We start from the raw sequence: 21,713 nt of genomic DNA, 5'->3' as shown, positions 1-21,713 counted from the left end.
TTGTAACAATTTATGCATTTTTCCCCGTATTTATGTAGGATAATTCTAAGAAGTAACGCAGCACTTACTCATTTCTATTCAGTTGTTTTCATTTATTTGCAAATGTTCTTGAATCTTCTAGTTCCTGTTGGGTTCTCTTCTTTACTGCATACAGGGCCTGATTCAGAGCCGGACGCTCTTTGAAAGCGCTCGCTCTGAATCAGGGCGTCCCTGTTTTTCTTTAAAGACGGCCTCCTGGCCGCTCGCTAAGCTGTGGGTGACCACCCACAGCTTTAGCGAGCGGCCAGGTGATGGTCGCGATGGTCACGACCATCGCGACCATTGGGGCTTGCGACGAGACCCTTGTGGTAGGGTCTCGTTCCCCCAAGCCCCAGTGAGCTTCCGGCTCTAATAGAGCCGGAAGCTCACCCACTGACATCACTCGTGATGTCAGTAGGGCCGCCCCCAAATCCAGGCGTTCCTTCGGGAATGCCTCCGTTTGGCCAGCCACCCCCCCTGCCCGCCTCCAAAACGGGGCAAGCTGTCAATTACAATCGACAGCTGCCCCGCTTTGGTGCAAGACCCATAGCGACGGAGCGCCCGTCGCTGGTCGGGTGTCACGCATGTACACGCCGGAGCCGACTCTGGCGTGCGCATGCGCAGTGGGGGACAATCGACCCACTTGCGAGCGGGTCTGAATCAGCCCCACTGTTCATACTGCAAAAGCTTTGTTGTAATTGGATACACTGGACAATAATACATGTATTGTCATCAACCTATGATTTAAGTTATCAAAGATTAATAATAAAGCTAGGATTATGAATTATAGCATTATTATTATTAATTAGTTTTTTTTTTTTGCAAGTGTGTGAACCTAAACATCATTTTAATCTTTAATTGCACGACTGAAAACTTATGAAAATTTCCAGTAGCAATAATTTCAAGGGACAAATCTATAAAGACCCCCATACATCAGAGATTGATTGCAGCAATCGTGCAATTTACAATCGATTGTGTATAAAAATCTTTCCCTTTTTCAATTGATTGCAAATTACAGAATTGCCACAATCAATTGAAAAAGGGAATGATAGCAAATTGCACGATTGCTGTAATCAATCTCTGATGTATAGGTGCCTTAGGATTTGGACCTGTCATTGAAGGTTAGGGATAGTTGGCAACTAAATAAATTTGTCTTGTTTACCTAAACAGTTCTGTGTGATATCCAAGGCCATCAGAAATAAATAACCCTGCCTTAATAAGGAATGGGGATGTATGGCTGTCGGGATGCCTCCTGTCAGAATGTCAGAATACAGACAGCGGCATCCCGATGGTTGGTATCCCGCCAGGGAACGGGTAAGGATACTTACCCTCCCCCTTCTCCCCCTAACCCTCCCTTATTGTAGCCTAACTCTAATCCTCCCCACCCCGCACCCTAACCCTCCCTGTTAGTGCCTAAACCTAAGTCTCCCACCTTCATGCCTAAACCTAACCCCCCTCAGTGGTTCCTAACCCTCCCCCCCAAAACCGAATCCTAACCCCGCTATGCTCTCTAAACCTACCCCCCTACGGCTAACGCTAAATGCGCTCCGGACTTACTGCGTTCGGCTTTAGCGTCCTTCGGTGTTCCGGCATCAAGACTAAGATAGGCGTCGGTATTTTGTCGCCTATCTTTAGTCCCTTGTCGGGATTTCCCTGTCGGTATTGAGACCGACGGTATTGAGACCGGCGGCATTGCGGTCGACAGTCTCATAACTACATCCCCTTAATAACATATAAAAAAATATATATTTAAAGCCATAAGGAATAAACAGAGGATCAGCATTCTATACACAATACTATAAACAGGATCAAAGACATGCTGCTTTCAATATGGAGGAGGAAAGAAGGAACACCTTGTTCTATAACAGAGTCTGGATGAACACACCCCCTTGCTACCTTCTTAACACTGATGGCATCTGCATGTATAATAATCACAGTAGATAACAGTGGTTGCAGTGTCAAAATGGCACATGTCTAACACATCTTGGATCCAATGTGCTCAAACTTTGGCCTTGTAATTGGCTTTATCAAAACACCTGCCATTATATTTTCAGTCTCACAGTATGTAAGCAAAATCACATCTTGCTGAAATCCTGCATCACTCTCTTAATTGCATTCCAATCTCTTTGAGGAGATTTACTCACATGTGTACAAAGATGAGACATGGGGTAAATTTACTAAGATTTGAGTTTGGTCGAGATTGCAATCTCGGGTGAGTTTAGGCATGTTTTTCATCTCACAAATTTACTAAAGACAAACTCGGGTGAGTTTGGGAGAGAGTTCTCATTTTTCACTGAAAAACTCGGGTGAGATTGCAAACTCGAATCAACTCACCATCTGGCCAAACTCTGAAGTACTTTTCATGAAAAAGATGCAACTCTGAAAATTACCAAGAATCGAGATTACAATCTCGGGTGAGATTGTAGCAAATTCGCTGAGAAATTTAAGTTTCAAACATTCCAACTCCTGAGCTGCGAGTTTTGCAGAAACATACACAGATCAGTATGATTTGTGTATGTTTCTGCATGTATACCCAATTTAAAGTGTTTTTATAAAAAAAAAAAAAAAATGACGTACGGTCCCCCCCAAAAGACATAATTAGCCCCGGACTGCTTAGCCAGACCTGGTTCCTAAAATTATGGGGAACAAAACATGTAGGGTTCCCCCGTAATTTAGGAACCAGCACCTGACTGCAGGGCCAGTCCTGGTTTTAAATATAAGGGGAAAAAAATGTGTAGGGGTCCCCATATATTTAAAACCAGCACTGGACCCAAACCGACTGCGGTGTAAGACCCTATCACCAGGTCTCCAGGGCCAGAGCATTAACACACCAAGCAGGTCAGGCCAAGCTGTACAGCAGCCACTGATTGGCTCCAGCTCCTCACAGTTCCCCTTTGGGTTGGGTCAGTCAAGAGCCGGAGTCAATCAGCTGCCGCTCTACAGTTAGCAGCCGCTGATTGGCTGCCGGCTCCTGACAGTTTACACTGAGCAGTCAGGAGCCGGTTATAGGTGTATGTAGTCACACACATAAACCGCTAATGTAAGTATCTGGTCGGGTCACGGTATGTTATTTTGCCAAGTACTGGGGATGCTACGGAGAGCGGCGCCAGGATGTAGGTGAGTATGGGATCTTTATTCTAGGTACTCCCATTGGATTCTATGGGAGAAGCGGACTTGAACATCTGGCAGCAGGTAAGTATGTGTGAGTGAGTTAGGTGAATGTAATAAAGTTGTACTTTAGACGTTGTGTGTGTGTACTGAGTTTTTTTAACTATTTATTTTACATTGGAGGTACGGGTGCTGGCCGCCTGCTGGTACTTGTAGTTCCACAAGTGCCAAAGGGCAGGCATGCTGGCACCTGTAGTTCCACTGTAAAATACAATAGATTTTAACTATTTCCCCCATTACCCTCGTACCCACCACTCCAGGGGTGCGGGGAAGAGCCACGTGCTTCAGCCTAAGCCTGGGGTTGCGGGAGAGGGGGGACCCCTTCTTGGGGGGTCCCCACCTCCCCTGAGATCCCCGGATTGGGGTGTTAATGCTTTGGCCCTGGAAACCCAGTTATAGGGTCTCCTGGCTGTGGCATTACACCCCGGTTGGTTTGGGTCCGGTGCTGGTTTAAATATAGGGGGACCCCTACGTATTTTTCCCCCCTATAGTTAAAACCAGGACTGGCCCTGCAGCCAGATGCTGGTTCCTAAATCATGGGGAAAACCTACACGTTTTGTTCCCCGTAATTTTAGGAACCAGGACTGGCTGAGCAGTCCGGGGCTGGTTATGTCTTTTGGGGGGGGACCATACGTCATTTTTTTAAAACATTTAACCCATTTTTTACAGGTACAACACACAAGCAGCCTTCACATATTTCACTGATATGTACAGGCTGCTAGCTCAGGAGAGTTTTGCAGAGAGAAAACATTGCAATCTTGGGTGAGTAATCTCATCTAAACTTGCTACTCGGGGGAGAAATCTCAATCTGCTTCACCATTGGACATCTCACTTTCAGCTAAACTCACTTCTTAGTAAATTTGACAGTTTAAAAACAGGAAAATCACCCGAGTTTCGGCGAGGCGAATCGAGTTTAAATAAAAGCAAACTCGATCAGACTCAAATCTTAGTAAATCTATGGGCCTGATTCAGAGCCGGACGTAATTAGCGCTCGCTCGTTCAGAAAAAGGGGGTGGCTATTCAAATGAACCGTTCGCTCTTTGCGGTCTGTTCACGCCTCCATGTCTGAACGAGCGAACAAAACTTGCGGACGTTTTTTTGAAAAATACGCCCCCTGGCCGCTCGCATCATACGTCATGTCCGCTATTTATTAGATTAATCGAGTACATCGATCAGCGTATGAACTGCTCGCTATTGTTGTGGTAGGTTTTTCCTATCACTATATTGCGAGCAGTTTTGACTATAAAACAACCAGGTGACGTGGTCAATGACGCTGCTGTTTTAATTATGCACACCCATAAAACGCCCGTTTTGACCTTTAAGCACGCCTGCGTTCTTAATTCCACTCCCCGTTTTCAAGCACCTTCCCCTGTTACCACCCGCATACGCCTCTTACTGTCACTCAAAGTAGCAGGCATTCGCTATATAGCGAACAAACGATTTTCAGCCGCACTGACTGGTTCGCGCATGCGTATTATAAACCGTACGCATGCGCAGAAGTGCGAACATCGCTCGGAACGAGCGTACTGCCGCTTACGATCGGCTCTGAATCAGGCCCTATGTACTAAGCCTTTGGAGAGAGATAAAGTGAATGGAGCTAAAGTACCAACCAATCATCTTCTAACTGTCACTTACAGGCTGTTTGATAAATGACAGTTAGGAGCTGATAGGTTGGTACTTTATCTCCGTCCACTTTATCTCTCTCCAATGCTTAGTACATAGACCTCATAGCTACTGAAATATCAGACCTTGCAGTAATTGCCACATATAAACATGCCCCCACTGCTTGTCTTTACTGTTCATTATTTAGTAAGAGATGATCTTTACCTCCTAATTTCAGATATGATGTGCCCATTGGTGTTGTCACACTATATGTTTCTGACATCCAAACTGATTGAGAATTGTGCCAATTTTAGCAGATTAAGTAGAAAACTCCCATCTTCTTCTCACTGTATGTGGATTCCCAGGTAGTATGTCACCTTTACCAGGTCTTTAGTATCAAAGTGTAAGTCTAGAAATTCACTTTTGCTGGGTACACACTAAACTATGTGTACCCAGCACGATCTCGTTCGCGTCAGGACCCGGCAGGGGTCCCGGGATCAGCAAGTGCATACACACTTTGCACTGCCGATAGCGACAAAGCAATGGCGGAGGACATGCTGTGGATCCAGGTGGAGCTGCAAAACAAGTGCTGGAGGTGATCGGGAGGCTGGAGAAGATGCTGTCTGAACCAAGCCAATACTGACAGGCAGCAGCAACGCTTGGAACCGCTGGGAGAATGAGGCTGGTGATCTCAGGTGCGGGTTGGAGCCAGCTATATTGAAGTGAATCGGATCTCTGGCTCTGAGACCCACATCAGGAGCAGTGCATGAGTGGTGAACACAACTTCGTATCCTGAATCCTGCTAGTCTATGTTATAGGTAGATTTCAAGTTGTCACCCTATACTTCTCTCAGCAGGTATAGCCTCATCAGCATGGGAGGTGGAAGGATAGCGAGAGGGCTGTCAATCTCACAGATAGGAGAGAAAGTTATAATCTAAGCACCTGTATCTTCATCAGGCGCCCCCTTACCATAAAGGACAAATTGAATTTTACACTGAGCTGATTTCTGCTAAAAATGCCCATATTTAGTAACTTTGAAGTTAAAGTGCAACTTTCCTTCGATATCAAGCACTTAGCAACAGTTGCAGCTGTTTAAGTAAGTAACTAATTCTCCGAAAGAACCTTCAGCATTACCATAATATGCAACAGAAGTTCCTTTTAGCTTCATTAAAGCTTAAACCAGCTACTGCTAAGTACTCCAGCTAAATATCACCCCAGAAATATATTATATCACCATTAAGAAAAACAATTTTGATGTTATAATGTCTTACTTGCATCTTAACTACTTAACTGGCATGGTCGTATGTAATGTGATGTGTTTCATCTGGCAAGGTCGCATCACATTTGACCACCCCAGCCTGCTCTATCCCCCGGCTTTAGCAGAGGAAATACATTCTGCACAAGTGCAGAACAGGGCCCTCATTCAGAGCCGTACGCTCTGAGCAGAGCGCACGCTCTGAATGAGGGCCGCCCTCCATAATTATGGAGCGTCCTCCTGGACGCTCGTATAGCTGTGGGTCACCACCCACAGCCTATACGAGCGTGCAGTTTGATGGCCACGATGGTCTTGACCATCGCGACCATCGCCACTGCGAGCCGGAGCCTGCGGTTGAGGTTTTCAACCGCAAGGCCCGAAGTGATTTTGGCTCTATCAGAGCCAAAATCACTCCCACTGACATCACTAGTGATGTCAGTGGGCCGGCTTCTGACGGTAGGCGTTCCTTTGGGAACGCCCCCGTCAGGGAGGCACGCCCCTGGCACGCCCACCAAAGGGGGCGTGCTGTCAATCAACATCGACAGCACGCCCCCTTTGATCAGACACAACGAGCGAAGGAAAGTCCTTCGCTCGTCGCGTCTAGCGCATGCGCACGACGGAGCTCCCGCCGTCGTGCGCATGCACAGTGCACAACATCGACCCACTTGCGAGCGGACAGCCGCTTGCGAGTGGGTCTGAATCAGGCCCCAGATCTCCTCTGTCTCCCTGGACCCCCTGCAGTGAAGCAGCAGTCTGTGACCGCCGACATCACTGCCGAAATAGCGCCCCAGAATGCTGAAAGTAAAAGTGCGAGGAAGCAGTCTGTGACCGCCGACATCACTGCTGAAATAGCGCCCCAGAATGCTGAAAGTAAAGGTGCGAGGAAGCAGTCTGTGACCGCCGACATCACTGCCAAATAGCACCCCAGAACACTGAAAGAAAAAGTGTAAGGAGGGGAACATAGTTTCCCTCGGAGCACAAATCTGCGTCTGCAGAGATCAGCTGCAGCAAGGGGGACTGATGATCAGCCCCCTCCTGCCCCATGCTCCACTGTACTCTGCAAATGTGAGGGGGCTAGACTGCTGGGGAGGGGTGTATTAGGGGGCATCTTTTGGCCCAGAGCAGGCAGGGGAGTGGTTATGCAGGGCATTACAATATTTTTTTGACTGGGGGGGTGGGGATATCTAAAAAAAAATTCTACATATATTGTCCCTAGGGTGAGGGATGGGGGCTCTTCCACAGGGACTATTTACTACTAAAGGGATGGGGGTTGTTATTGCTGGGAATCTTTTGACACTGGGGGCGGCTGTTTTTGATGGGGGGTGGGACGTTAAATTACAATTGGGGCCTATGGACAGGGAGGTTGGGGGGTATGCAGTACATCCCCATGGCATATATTTTTTTTATAAAATATTTAAATATATTTGTAAAAATACTTTTTAAACTTAATTAAATAAAAATAAAAAACAAAAACAATTTCTGTGCAGTTTTACAAATAAAAAAAGAAGTGGTTAATGCAGCTATGGTGATCATGGTTCTGAAAGTACTCTGTTTAGCTGTTTGAAAGACTCCATCTCTTCCTCAGCTGCTTTAATGCATTTTTCCTTTTCATGGGCAAGCCGTTTCTGTATTTCTTTCCAGGAATCTGGCTCAGATTGCGGTGCTGTCCGAGCAAGATAAGATAACTGCTTTGGTGGTATAAAATAACGTTATCCCCAATAACATCATTGCATAAGAACATATGGAAATTGGCTTGGTTGTAAAGGAGTGACAGCTATCCATCTTAATTTGGCTAATTTAAATATGTTTTTAGGTTTTGGATTTGATTCCAATTTTGGAAGAATTGTGAAAGAATTTAGTTTTCAGCTGAATTTTAAAACATGGATTCACTGCGTCCTGTAATGTAGCTAGTCCACACCTTGTTCTCTTTAGTGTGCAGATTGTAAGCTCTCCTAGCAACTTGGAAACACCCCCTGATTAAAATAAAGTCTGAAAATAGTCACCCCAAAATCTTAATTTGTGTAGTAACACAAACAATTTTTTTCGGTAGAACGTATTTTAGTTTTGCAAAGCCCTTCTACATTTTTTGTGAAGTCCCCTTTAGAATAGTTTACTTTTCCATCCTATATTTATAATTTGATGCTTATTCGTTAGTAGCTATATAATGTATGACAATGTATGATATTCCAAAGAGGGTCCTCTTTATTCCTACTAGAAATCTGATCCTGATGCATGCTCAGTAACTCAAAGGGTGGGAATAGGTTCTTATAAATATTTTACCTTATTTAGCACTCAAAAAGAAGTAAGCCATGGATGCTGACAAAAGTAAACTTTTGGTCACATGGGTGTTCTGGATTTTCATTTAAAAAATAATAAAACCTCTCTTTAATTAACTCAGTGATCGTTACAGAAACCCATTGCATAGTGAGCTGGCGCCATCTGCCTGTATTTCTTCTTCTCTGGTTCTCCTATTAGACATTAAAATCAATGACTTACACAGGCCTGTGAATTATTAACTAAGGTAATCAATTGGTAAAGTAAAACAGTTTTGTTTTTTGCTTTTTCATTATTACAATTGAAGTCAATTAAAGAAAAATAATAAAATGGGAAAAAGACAATAGTAGCAAAGCACTATCTAAATTATTTTAGAATATAAACGTCTTCTTCCCCATTAGTTCAAGACACCATAAGCTGCCATGCTGATTGTTAATCTTCGAATTGCAGCCAACACCACACCACTCCTTCGTCGCCTCAAAAGGACAGCAGATTGACAATCACTGACAGTCTGCTGCCGAACTGAGAGCGATATCGCAGACTGGTACTGCAGAATGCACAGTACGGGTCCAGCGCATGTACAGATTCCCTAACATTGGAAATCTGAGTAAAAAGCTTCCCTGCATCCTCTGCTGAATCAGGCCCTTAAGCTGCATACACACACAACGATTTTTTTAATGATTATCGTTAAACAATATCATTTAACAATAATCGTTTGCAAAAATCGTTCACTTTCTGAGTCAAACGATGAACGATTATCGTTCATGCGCGTTCACGTTTGTAGTTTGTCGTTTGTAGTTCAGTCAGACTTGTCAACTCAACGATTTTCATTAAGGGAATATGCAAAAATCGTTTGTAGTTCATAAAAATCGTTCATGACATTTAGTAAATGAACAACTTTAGTAAACGATTTTAGTTAATTTTTTCAACGGAAAAAATCGTTTACTAAAATCGTTCATTAAAAAAATCGTTGTGTGTGTATGCAGCTTAAGTCCTATTCCTTTGTTGTGTTGGGACAATACAGGTGTTCATCTGTTTTAGCTCGTATCACCTGTCTTCCACCAGTCATCCTGTAATGTGATGGTGAATCCTTTATATGCCATGTATTTAACAGACAAGAGTATGTCTTCCAAGCTAGGAACATACAGCACATTATGTACTAATACTGTCATATTGTTTTCCTTTATAATGGAGCATGGTCCACCATGTCCAATTCTTTCAGCATTATTGATAATACTTCCATCTCCAAAAGAGATTATCTTTTTGTGATAAAGGTCAAGTTTTATGAAGATTTGGCTATCACCTGTCATGTATCATTTGGAAATTTTCTTTTTAGCTCTCCTTTTCACAAAATCTTTAGCGAATTCCAATTCAGGCCTTGTTCCCAGGACAATAAATAGTATACTTTATGTGCCTGATAGTTTGCACAGAAGTATGGCTACCACATGGTTACGCTTTATGTCCTCACTCATTCACTACTGTTGTCTCTAACATTCCATTAATGTGCTCCTGCATGATATTTCCTTTGCAATGCCTCATTTGATATAATTTCCTCAGTAGAACAACTCACTAGTTACATTGAATCTTCCATGCAGCCTCTATAATGCATCTCACATGGCCTTTGTGGTAGTCTCAAATTTTATGTGAATTATCTGGTAATCTTCAATTATTATGGCTGCTCATACTGGTTAATTTTTTATTTTATTATTTAAATCCCATTCTGTGGTCTGTATGTAGTAATAAACTCACACAAGTCATATCTGGATAGCAACATTTCAGCCTTAATTTTCCACAGTTGATAGCTGGCATAAAGTTATCTCGCTGCTAGCTAAACCTGTGTCTGCCTTTATTTTCAATTTCTTTCTTTACTCCTTTTGAAATATAGTGTTGAGTTACTCACATACACAACAAATTTCACTGAATAATTGCTTGTATTTTTCTGCTGTGCTGTGCCTGGACCTTTAAGCTGTTACAGAATATGCTTCTTCATTCAAGTGTCAAACATGCAGAAACATGGCATAAACTTTAGTGTGACAAGTACATGTATAACTTTGTAACATAAGTAGTCAGCCAATAATCGCTCAACTGCGAAAATTTTGGCAAAACATACATTTCTGAATCAGGTCCTATTGGCGGTCGCCCATTTGTGAGTTTATGCAAATGTTGCTACAAACTCCTTCCCTTGTGTATATCCATTCAGACAAATGAACAAGGTCTGAGATGCCCACTTTTAGCGTCTATGCCCGCCATAATACCGATTCGTGGGGCCCTGTATGTCACCACCAAAACTTGAACCAGCTCTATGGCAGATACAGTTTCTCTGACTGACCATGGCCTCCTATATCTGCAGCAGCTTGCATTGACACACCTGTGAAATTCCCATAACACGTCCACTGAACGGACCATTTTTGCCTGCACTACTAGTCACTGTCCAGTCACCTCTCAGTTATGTCCCACGAACACCCGTCACTTTTCCCCAACATTTCTTATACTGTCTTTCCCGATTGCAGCAGCAGCACCTTTGTGTGAACGCAGGAGGCCCTATATGAGGCCCAGAGCATACACTATAATAATAAAGAGAATGTACACAGTGATAGCTAGGGGCACAGTGCAATCGTTTGTCCCTCCAGCATAATCTCTAATGTAACACTCACAGCCTTCAGCTGTTGCTCTACTTGTCGGTCAACTGTTAATATTAAATGGACGATTGCCAAAATCTCACAAAATCAATTTTAGCAGAGGATATTTCCCAATGTTTGGCAATAATTTGGTAAAAAACAGAACATTTTATGTGAGCCTGCCTCCATCCAGCCTTCTGCATTTCTTGTATACAGAATATCACCATGATTATGTTCATGTCGTAGGCATAGGGGATTCTGAGGTGCCTATAATGCCGATGATTACATAGTTCAGCAATTTTGTACAACAGCACGTGAAAATACTTCTAAAAAAAGTCTTTTGATTTACACAACACAAACAATGTGCACAAATGCGCTGTTGTGACCGGGACAGACGGTATCAGAAATGCTGTGGAAAAATGATGGGCGGTGATGGGGAGGTGGCTAGTAATGAATGCAAAAATGGTACGTTCAGTGGGCGTGTTATGGGAGTATCATGGACGTGTCAATACAAGTGGCTGCGTTCACAGGCGCACAGCAGCAGGCATAGGAGGCCATGATTAGATGGAGAAACTGCACCTGCATAGATCTGGTGAAATTATTGATGGTGCGACTAATGGTAGCGTATAAGGACTCACCAATTGGTATTACAGCGGGCAAGGATGTTAAAAGTCGGTATCTCAGTCCTTGCACATTTGGTCACACAGATATACAAAAGGGAAGGAGTTTGTCGCAGCATTTGCATACGGAGACGGGTGACAGTGAAATAGGCGCTGTTCCGTGCTTAAAGAGCCTGTATGACCTATCAACATAATATGTTTTGTGTCTCTCTATGATGTGCATTTCATAGACATGTGGACAGCATACATGGCACGGAAACCAACTGATTCCCAGCCAACGGTATTTCAGTCTACAATTTGTTCATGTATGCATATAAAAGCCTATGAAGTTAATTAAAGCAAGGTCAACTACCACCTAGTTTTTTAGGAACAGATTTATGTATGTACAGCCATGGCCAAAAGTTTTGAGAATGACACAAGTATTGGTTTTCACAAAGTCTGCTGCTTCAGTTTTTATGATGGCAATTTGCATATACTCCAGAATGTCATTAAGAGTGATCAGATGCATTGCAATTAATTGCAAAGTCCCTCTTTGCCATGACAATGAACTTAATCCCAAAAACAACATTTCCACTGCATTTCAGCCCTGCCACAAAAGGACCAGCTGACATCATATAAGTGATTCTCTCGTTAACACAGGTGAGAGCGTTGACGAGGACAAGGCTGGAGATCACCCTGTCATGCTGATTAAAGCTTCCAGTCTGTTATTCTAGCTCAAAGAGAAGGTGGAGTCAGAAATAATTGTTCTTCCTGTTAACCATGGTTACCTGCAAGGAAATGTGCAGGCATCATTGCTTTGCACAAAAAGAGCTTCACAGGCAAGGATATTGCTGCTAGCAAGATTGCACCTAAATCAACCATTTATCAGATCATCAAAAACTTCAAGGAGAGAGGTTCAGTAGTTGTGAAGAAGACGCCAGGCCACCCAAGAACGTACAGGAAGCACCTGTCTCCTAGAGTTGATTCAGCTGCGGGATCGGGGCACCACCAGTGCAGAGTTTGCTCAGGAAAGACAGTAGGCAGGTGTGAGTGCATCTTCACGCACAGTGAGGTGAAGACTTTTGGAGGATGGCCTGGTGTCAAGAAGGGCAGCAAAAAAGCCATTTCTCTCCAGGAAAAACATTAGGGACAGACTGATATTCTGCAAAAGGTACAGGGATTGGACTGCTGAGGACTAGGGTAAATTTATTTTCTCTGATGAATCCCCTTTCAGATTGTTTGGGGTATCTGGAAAAACACTTGTCCGAAGAAGGAAAGGTGAGCGCTACCATCAGTCCTGTGTCATGCCAACAGTAAAGCATCCTGAGACCATGATGCCTAGTTTATGGTAGGATATTGCTTGTGTTTACACAAACCCAGTGCCAAATTTCTTCATTGATTAGTTAGCATTTGTGCTCAGCTGTAGCATGTCTCAATCAGATGTTCTTTAAGTTTAGAATCAGTATAGAGGCAGCCGTGGATGACGATGGCAGCCGTATTATAAGCACTAAGTGTGTTATAACGCAAAATGTAATTATATAACAGTTAAAAAAAACAGTTGAACAAACATTGAACAACATCTACGACAAGGTAATAACAATATCTTTCCTTACCTGTAGTTTGTTGGTTGTACATTTATGAATGTATTGCAAAAATGTATCAGAAACTTCTATTAATGATCTCACTCCATGGAATCATCTCTAAGACTACTACAACCTTTACTCTCCCTGCAGCTCATCCTTCTGTACATATTGCTGCCTCATTACTTTCCTCTTCTCTTACAAACACATATGAGCTTTTAACTCATCTATACACATTGACAATAACATCCACAATCTCTCGCCACAACAAACATTCAGACAAATCCAACAAATATATTTATATCTCGCTCCTGTTGCTTCTATTAGCTGGTGACATATCTCCAAATCCAGGCCCAACCCACATGCCACACCCACAATGAACTATAAATCCAGCTAACCTCATAAACATTGCATGCCTCCCTTCACCATCCAAGTCACTAAAATGTGCCTTATGGAATGCACGCTCTGTCTGCAACAAACTAACATCCATCCATGACCTCTTTATTTCAACTAACCTCAACCTTCTGGCAATAACAGAAACATGGCTAACACAATCAGACACTGTCTCCCCTGCTGCACTTTCACATGGTAACCTACGCTTCTCACACACATCCACGCCTAGCAATTGTAAAGGAGGTGGGGTAGGAATATTACTCTCCCAATCTTTCACATTCACAGTTCTCCCACAGGTACCTTCACTCACATTTACATCATTTGAAGTACATTCTATCAGGAGTTTCACCCCTTTCTCTCTGCAAGTTGCTGTTATCTATCGCCCACCTGGGCCACCGCAACAATTTCTGGAACATTTTTCAGCCTGGCTCCCTCACTTCCTATCCTCAGACATCTCCACCATCATTATGGGTTATTTCAATATCCCCATTGACAGTCCACAATCTCCTCATGCCTCCAAACTACTCTCTCTAACCTCCTCTCTTGGCCTCTCCCAATGGACTGACTCCTCTACTCATAAGGAGGGCCACTGCCTTGATCTTGTATTTACCAGACTATGCTCAGTTTCTGATTTCACTAATGCTCCTTTCCCTCTCTCAGATCACAATCTTATCACCTGCACACTTTCCTCCATTACATCAACCTCAATGTCAGTGAAATCAACCAAATCTCCTAAAACCCGCAGAAATATTAATGTGATTAACTTTCAACAACTATCTACCTCTCTACAACAACGACTCTCACCAATTTCTGCACTCACTTCTCCTGAGACTGCTGCATCACACCTAAACCAGATTCTAGTAAAAGCCCTTGATGAAGTAGCTCCAGCCACCCTTCACACTCTGCGTAGACTTAGACGTCAACCGTGGCATTCTAACTTTACAAGGCATCTACAAAAACTCTCACGTAAAGTAGAACGTCAGTGCGCAACGTCTCGCACTCCAAGTGACTTCCTCACATATAAGTCTATCTACAACTCTTATCGTACTGCTCTGGACACTGCCAAGCAAATATATTTCCAATCTCTTATCTCTGCTCAAGCCTCTAACCCCAAGCAACTTTTTAATACATTTAAACTGCTTCTTACCCCTCCCTCACCCAAGCCACCTGCTACTATCTGTGCACAAGATCTTGCTTCCTATTTCAAGGACAAGATTGATAATATCCAAAATGAAATGTTATTCTCTTCCTCAGCTAGTGACCTACTCAATTCCCTACCTGAACCCTCTGGCACATTCTCTTCATTTGACCCCACAAATGAAGATGAAGTATCTACACTCTTCTCATCCTCCTACTCTATTACCTCTCCTCTAGATCCTATACCCTCACAAATTAGTAAAGCTCTGTCTCCTGTGCTCATCCCAATCCTAACTAAAATCTGTAATCTCTCTCTTTCTACTGGCATCTTTCCATCACTGTTCAAGCATGCAGTGATTACTCACATTCTGAAAAAACAAAATTCTGACCCTAACACTCTCTCTAATTATCCTATCTCCCAGCTCCCATGCCCCTCCAAGCTACTGGAGAGACTTGTCTACACCCGCCTCACACACTTTCTTAAGACCCACAACTTATTGGACCCACTTCAGTCTGGCTTCCGTTCCCAGCACTCCACAGAGACAGCACTGACTAAGGTAGTAAATGATTTGGTCACTGCCAAGGCTAAAGGCCATTACTCACTTCTAATTCTTCTAGATCTCTCTGCTGCTTTTGACACTGTTGACCACTCTCTTCTCGTACAAACATTACAATCCCTAGTGTCACGGCCAGGGTATTTCAGCATGGCACTGGGCAGGTGTTACCTGTGAGGTCATTGTGGCGCGGGCTGTCTGGTGGCGGAGCTGGTGTCTGGCGGGGGGCTTTGGCTGCGCGCGTTGTTGTGCGGCCCTGTTGTCACTCTACGCTGGTGAGGCCTGGCGGCGTCTCCGTTCCGTTTGGCATGGGCGCCGCCATCTTGCCTTCTGGCCATGTGATGCGGCTGGCCAATCCTGGTGAGTCACATGTTCCCTCCGGCCAGTAACAGCACGGCATGGGGTATTTAGGAAGGGTCAGTGCCTTCCTTCTTTGCCAGTGCAACGTGTATCTCAGCCTAGCTGTTCTCTGTGCTTTCCTGTTCCTGTGAATTCGCTGTCTGCCTGTCAGCTCCTAGCTCCCACTGGACTACCCCGCTTCCTCCATCACCCTTGCCCATACCTGAGTGCCTGAGCCTGCTGACATCCTGCGCTTCAGTTCACTACCTGCAAACCTGGCTTGATTATTTTCAGTTCACTACCTGCAAACCTGGCTTGATTATTTTCAGTTTCACTACCTGCACAGCTCTAATTGTCTCTACTTGGACATTAACCCTTTTGCTCCCACCACCGAACTCTTGTGCACATTTATATATTCCTGGACTTTTATTTACTGCCACATTATATGTCTACTCAAGCACTTATTAAAAATCCTAGTTTTATTTTCAAATCTGCTTCTGTGATCGCTCCTGCTACCACCCCGGGTCCACAAACAACCCAGAACATCACAGTTTGCACTGGCCCCATGGAGCCGGCCACGGTTCAGGAGTCAGGAGTGGATTTGTTCCGGTGCATTTCTGGTCGTTTAGAAAATCTGGAAAACATGCAGCATCAGATGGCTCAATTTCTGCAAGAGATGTCCAAGCGACAGGATAGTTTGCAAACTTCCTTTTCTACCCCTGGAGTACCAGCATCTACATCCGCATCAGCGTCTGGGAATACAGGAGGCAGATCATCTCCCCGCTTACATCTTCCTTTACCAAGTAAATTTGACGGCAATCCTAAACTCTGCCGAGGATTCCTAAATCAGTGTGACATACATTTTACCCTGCAGCCTGACAACTTTCTAACTGCAAGAACTAAAGTGGCTTATATAGTCTCTCTGTTATCCGGCCAGGCCTTGGAATGGGCTTCCCCACTCTGGGAGCGCTCAGATCCGCTGCTGGATAATTACGCAGGCTTTGTGTCATCCTTCAGGAGGATTTTCGATGAACCTGGGCGTACTGTATCAGCATCATCAAACATCTTGACACTAAGACAAGGGGTCCGTACTGTCAGTCAATATGCTGTGCAATTTCAAATTTTAGCATCAGAGCTCAAATGGAATGAGGAAGCCCTCACCTCGGCCTTCTGGCATGGGTTGTCAGACCGACTAAAGGATGATCTAGTCACTCGAGAGCTTCCTACTAATCTGAATGACATGATTTCGTTGTGTATCAAAGTTGACCTACGCTTCAGGGAATGGCAGGCTGAAAAAAACAGAACTGACCGGCAAAGGTCATTTACCCCCTCCATTTCTACCCGACCCATTCCTTCTCCTACTGAAGAGGAGCCTATGCAGGTGAATCATACACACCTCTCCAAAGAAGAACGTCAGAGAAGAATGCAAAAGAACCTCTGTCTGTACTGCGGAGAGTCCAGTCACCTGCTGATCTCCTGCCCCCGTAAACCGGGAAATGCCAAATCCTAACTGACCCTGGAGACATCAAGTTAGGAGTTATGAACCCGTCTCCAAAAATTAAAGATTTCACGATTACCCTAGCCTTTCATCTTAAACACAAACCTGTCTTTGCTACTGCTCTACTTGACTCGGGAGCAGCCGGAAATTTCATAACGTCTAGTTTCATAGATAAATTTCAGATTCCTTGTTTGTCTCTCAACCATGCCATCTCTCTGACCTCTATAGACGGACGCCCTCTAACTAACGGGATAGTCACCAAAGAGACTCAACCAGTATTGGTCCGAATTGGAGCACTTCATTCTGAGTCCTTAAAATTCCTGGTGATATCAGAGGCCTCTCAAGAAGTGGTTCTTGGTCTACCCTGGTTACGTCAACATAATCCCAGGATTGATTGGAGTTCTATGCAGATTATGTCATGGGGTATGGACTGTCAGAAATCCTGTCTTCCAAAAATTTGACCTGTGAGGAAGACAGTTCCATTAGTTTCTTCTGCCATTCCCAAGGAATATCAGATGTTCGCCGACGTGTTATCTGAGCAACAAGCAAATATCTTACCCCCTCATAGGGAATGGGACTGTCCAATTGAATTGATACCTGATAAGATACCACCTCGTGGTCGTACCTATCCGCTGTCCTTGCCTGAGACTCAAGCCATGACAGAGTACATCCGGGACAACCTGGCAAAGGGGTTCATTCGCCCCTCTACTTCACCTGCCCGAGCTGGGTTTTTCTTCGTTGGCAAGAAGGACGGTGGTCTAAGACCATGTATCGATTATCGAGGCCTTAATGACATTACTGTAAAGAATCGATACCCTCTTCCCCTGATTACTGAGTTGTTTGATAGGGTCAAGGGCTCTGTCATTTTTTCTAAATTAGATCTGAGAGGGGCTTACAACCTCATTCGTATCCGAGCTGGCGATGAATGGAAGACCGCTTTTAATACCAGAGATGGACATTTCGAGTATTTAGTAATGCCTTTTGGATTGTGTAACGCCCCTGCTGTCTTTCAAAGTTTTGTTAATAAGATTTTCCGGGATCTGTTATATGTTTTGGTTGTTTCACCCTCTGTGGCTAAACATCAAGAACATGTTAAAGAAGTTCTGACCTGTTTGAGAGAAAACCACCTTTACTGCAAACTGAAGAAGTGCGTCTTTGGAGTGCCCAGTGTACCTTTTCTCGGCTATGTAATATCTGGCTCCAGTTTAGAAATGGACCCCAAGAAGGTACAAGCAATTCTGGATTGGACCCGACCTCAGACACTGAAGGCCATCCAGAGATTGTTGGTCTTCGCCAATTATTATAGACGCTTCATTAAAGGGATTTTCTACATTGCTGGCTCCCATTACAGCCTTGACCCGCAAAGGTGCTAATCCTGCCCAATGGTCACCTGAGGCAGAGTCTGCCTTTCATCTTCTAAAACAGGCCTTTATCTCAACACCAGTTCTTCGACAACCAGATCTGGACAGGCCTTTTTTGTTGGAAGTGGACGCATCATCTGAAGCTGTGGGAGCAGTCTTGTCTCAACGTTATGAGGACAACCGAGTCCATCCGTGTGGGTTCTTTTCTAAAAAATTCTCACCTGCCGAAAGGAACTACGCCATAGGTGAGCAAGAACTACTAGCTGTAAAGTTGGCGTTGAAGGAATTGGAGATATTTGCTAGAAGGCGCCAAGTTTCCATTTACTGTATTTACGGACCACAGAAATCTCCTATTTCTCAAAAACCTCCAATGTGTGAGTCCTCGTTTGGCCCGCTGGGCAATATTCTTTGCCAGATTTCAGTTCACCCTGACCTTCCGGTCTGGAGCACTTAATCAGAAGGCTGATGCCCTATCGAGATCTCTCCTCTGTGATGATCAATCTGAAAATCAAAGCAATACCCCTGTCTTGGAATCAAGAGTTTTCGCCGCATTACAAGTTCAGCCTCCTACGGGAAAATCATTTGTGGCCCCGGAATTAAGGAAGCAGCTTCTCACTTGGGCACATTCCTCTCGCTTCGCAGGGCACTCAGGCACTCGGAAGACCTTGGAGTTCCTGAAAAGACACTATTGGTGGCCTTCTATGAAGGCAGATATAATGGAGTTCATCTCTTGCTGCTCCTCCTGTGCCCAGCATAAATCATCACGACAAGCTCCAGCTGGGGAATTGCTTCCATTACCTACTCCATCACGTCCATGGACGCATCTCTCCATAGATTTCGTCACAGACCTGCCAGTCTCTCAAGGTTTCAACACTATCTGGGTTGTAATAGACCGATTTTCTAAGATGGTCCACTATATACCGTTGAAGAAGTTACCTTCTGCCCCTGACCTGGCATAGTTGTTTGTCCAACACATATTTCGTCTACATGGCCTTCCTGCTGAAATTGTCTCTGACCGTGGTGTGCAATTTAATGCAAAATTCTGGAGGGCTTTGTGTTCTGTTCTTCAAGTGAAGTTAAACTTTTCCACGGCCTACCATCCGCAAAGCAACGGCTCCACCGAGAGAGTTAATCAAGATCTAGAGACTTTCTTAAGAATTTTGCACATAATGCTTCCTACCACTCGTCAACTAACCAAACGCCATTTCAGGTTGTATATGGCCTTCATCCTCGTGTTCCCGAATTTCGAAGCCTGCCTGTTTTCGATGTTCCGGCCGTGGAGGACACGGTGCGGAATTTTGCTGCCATCTGGACTCAAGTACGGTCTGATTTGTTGAAGGCATCCTCTCGCTATAAGACCCAGGCCGATAGAAAGCGTAGAATAGTTCCACGCATGCAAGTAGGAAACCAGGTCTGGTTGTCTACTCGGAACCTTCGTCTAAGAGTTCCGTCTATGAAATTCGCACCCCGCTTCATCGGTCCCTTCACCATAACAGAAGTCATTAATCCAGTGGCCTACCGTTTAGTTACCCCCATACCTAAAAATTCCCAATTCCTTCCGTGTTTCCTTATTAAAGCCCCTAGTCCTGAATAAGTTCCATAATGCTCTACCTGCTTCTCCTCGAGTCCAGACGGAGAGAGGAGTTGAGTTTGAAGTCGCCCAGATCTTGGACTCTCGTCTGCGCAGAAGTCATCTTCAGTATTTGTTGGACTGGAAAGGTTACGGTCCAGAGGAACGTTGCTGGACCGATGCTCGTGATGAGCGTGGAAGCGTGGACATCAGGAGATTCCATTCAGCCCATCCGGAGAAGCCTGGTGAGTGTCCTGAGGCCACCCCAATAGGGGGGGGTACTGTCACGGCCAGGGTATTTCAGCATGGCGCTAGGCGGGTGTTACCTGTGAGGTCGTTGTGGCGCGGGCTGTCTGGTGGCGGAGCTGGTGTCTGGCAGGGGGCTTTGGCTGCGCGAGTTGTTGTGCGGCCCTGTTGTCACACTGCGCTGGTGAGGCCTGGCGGCGTCTCCGTTCCGTTTGGCATGGGCGCCGCCATCTTGCCTTCTGGCCATGTAATGCGGCTGGCCAATCCTGGTGAGTCACATGTTCCCTCCGGCCAGTAACAGCACAGCATGGGGTATTTAGGAAGGGTCAGTGCCTTCCTTCTTTGCCAGTGCAACGTGTATCTCAGCCTAGCTGAGAGGTAGTTCTCTGTGCTTTCCTGTTCCTGTGAATTCGCTGTCTGCCAGTGTGCCTGTCAGCTCCTAGCTCCCACTGGACTACCCCGCTTCCTCCATCACCCTTGCCCATACATGAGTGCCTGAGCCTGCTGACATCCTGCGCTTCAGTTCACTACCTGCAAACCTGGCTTGATTATTTTCAGTTTCACTACCTGCACACCTGGACAGCTCTAATTGTCTCTACTTGGACATTAACCCTTTTGCTCCCACCACCGAACTCTTGTGCACATTTATATATTCCTGGACTTTTATTTACTGCCACATTATATGTCTACTCAAGCACTTATTAAAAATCCTAGTTTTATTTTCAAATCTGCTTCTGTGATCGCTCCTGCTACCACCCCAGGTCCACAAACAACCCAGAACATCACACCTAGGTCTTAAGGACACAGCTCTTTCTTGGTTCTCTTCCTACCTATCTGATCGCTCTTTTTCTGTTTGTTTTTCTGATTCTGCCTCCTCTTCGCTACCTCTATCAGTTGGAGTACTGCAAGGCTGTCTTAGGTCCTTTGCTATTCTCAATCTATACCACTTCTCTTGGCAAACTAATCCGCTCTTTTGGATTTCAGTACCATCTGTATGCGGATGATACTCAAATCTACCTATCCTCTCCAGATTTATCACCATCTGTATTGGTCCGTGTCACTGAATGTATTTCTGCCATTTCATCTTGGATGTCATCTCGCTACCTGAAACTTAATATTTCTAAAACAGAATTAATTATATTTCCACCGGCCAATAACAGTTACCAATCTGATCTCTTTATCACTGTTGATAACTCAACAATCCACCCCACCCCACAAGCTCGCTGCCTTGGTGTCATCCTTGATTGTGAACTGTCCTTTGTTCCCCACATTCAATCTGTCTCAAAATCATGTTACATACATCTAAAAAACATATACAAAATTCGACCATATCTCACACAAGATACTGCAAAAACTCTAATCCATGCACTCATTATTTCCCGCATTGACTATTGCAATAGTCTCCTTACTGGTCTTCCCAAAAACAGGCTATTGCCATTACAATCCATTATGAATGCAGCTGCAATGCTTATCTTCCTTGCCAAACGTTCATCGTCTGCTG

This window comes from Taudactylus pleione, unplaced genomic scaffold, assembly GCF_031769625.1.
Source record: "Taudactylus pleione unplaced genomic scaffold, aTauple2 ptg000005l, whole genome shotgun sequence".
Classification (NCBI taxonomy): domain Eukaryota; kingdom Metazoa; phylum Chordata; class Amphibia; order Anura; family Myobatrachidae; genus Taudactylus; species Taudactylus pleione.
The sequence above is the reverse complement of the archived record's forward strand: the minus strand, read 5'-3'. Positions refer to the sequence as shown.